Here is a 2,032-nt window from a genome sequence, read left to right on the forward strand (position 1 = left end):
GGGTCCAATGGTATGCTGAAGCTGGCTAGCACTGCTCAGGAGATCTGACTTTACACATTTCTTCCCAATTCCATGTTCAGTGAATCCATGCTGCTCGCTTGAAATTGACCAAGTTTGGAGTATTTATGCTAGGAAAATTGGCTAATAGTCAAATCAGCACACTCCTCCCCCTAGCTAGTTTTTAAGGGTTTATTGAGTTTTTGGAACATTTCTTAGTAGCATGCAAGCATTCACTTAGAACAAGGGCATTCAGAAAGGTGCCAGACTAAGGTTCACTGTTATGATTCAGTAGAAAAATCTCCTCTATTTAGAATCAATTAGTTCAAAGCTCTATACTGAATCAATCCACTTTGATGGTGAATGTGGGGTCCAGGAATTTTACTCCTAAAACCTGTACATGTTCAATGTACAAATATCAGGTAATGTTTAATTTTACCATTCACTTCTAAAACTCATTTTCTCTGCTTATTTTCTTACTTTATACTTGTATAAAATCACTGATAAACAAAACACAAGAATAAAAACTATTGATTGATAATATCTTCTCTAACACCTAAACTCAGACACATACACACACCTCCTTTTTTGGTACTGTGGAATGAACTCAGGGGCACTCTACCTCTAAGAGTTACACCTTTAGACCTTTATTATTATTATTATTTTTTGTGGTACTGGGGATAGAACCCAGGGGCATTCTACCTTTGAGCTACACCCCCAGACTTACTGTTTATTCTTTATTTTGAAACAGGGTCTCACTAAGTTGCAGAGGACCCCAGTAAGTATTTGAGACTGGCCTCAAACCTGCTTTCCTCCTGTTTCAGCCTCTTAAGTACTGGGATTGTAGCCATATTCACCACATTTCACCCACATACTATTTTGAGAGAGTAACATTTTCCAGTTGAAAGATCATATGAAAAAACTCAATTAGATAATAAGCAGATTACTTTACCAACTTTGAACCCAAAGCAATCCTGATGATGTTGGCATGCTGAAAATTATTAGGTTGTAAGTGAAATTGAAGACCAATTTTCTTCAGGAAAAGCCATGCATGTTCCTGTCATTTTTAAAGATATGTGACACTGATTCTTCTGTGTGAAATTACCTAATGTTAACAGTAAGTGTGTAGTTTCTTGTTTTTTAAATACTACAATTTCTGCATCATTACATGCTTCTTGTAGCATGTAATTTTCCTGCTGGCACACTTTTAGTTTGGATTTATTTAAAATACAGAAAAATTTTAATGTTAAAATATTTACATTCTATCATGTTTATATTCTATCATGAGGTCAGTAACAATCCTAGTATTTCTTTAAAAATATGAGAGAGAATAGAGTAATAGAGATGCAAAAGATTTAAAGTTTAGAAGCACTCTCTGAGCCAAAGTTGTAAATATTCTCATCACTCTAATTTAAAAAGGCTGGAGTACGATTCCGTGAGCCATGCCTCAGATGGATATCTCTTTGGTTTCATATTTCTTTCCAGTGAGTTTCACTCTCCTTGATCAAGAGCCTCTACTTCTTATTCTGATATGCAACTTTTTATGATTTCTGAGGCTTTGTGTATGCCTCCTTCCCTGCAGCTGTCAGTCCCACACACTTTGCCAAACATGGCTCTCTCACCTTTAAATGTCCTATAGTAGAAGGCAAACAATCAAGTTAAATTCTTACCTCAAGCAAACTTTCATTTTGGAGATAACACAGACAAGAAAAATCTTAGAAATACAACCCATAAGAAAATAGGATTGATGCTATCAGATTGATGTTTGCAATCTAGATTAATTATTGAAAGAAGAATTTCCGGCTCTTATTCAATTTTGAGTCCATTTCTTATTAATGTGTCCATGAGAGCATTTCCAATTTAAAGATTGAAGGGAATTTAATTGAATAAGTGATCATGATGATGACAAAAATACTTTGTTTTCACTCCCACAGTAGAAAAAAATATATTGCTGGGGTTGTTTCTGATAAGAAAAACAATTACACTAAATGTTTTGGAATTTCTCCAGAATATGATACAAGAAATTCTCCAAGAA

Source organism: Muscardinus avellanarius (genome assembly GCF_963383645.1).
Source record: "Muscardinus avellanarius genome assembly, chromosome: 8".
In the NCBI taxonomy this organism is placed as follows: domain Eukaryota; kingdom Metazoa; phylum Chordata; class Mammalia; order Rodentia; family Gliridae; genus Muscardinus; species Muscardinus avellanarius.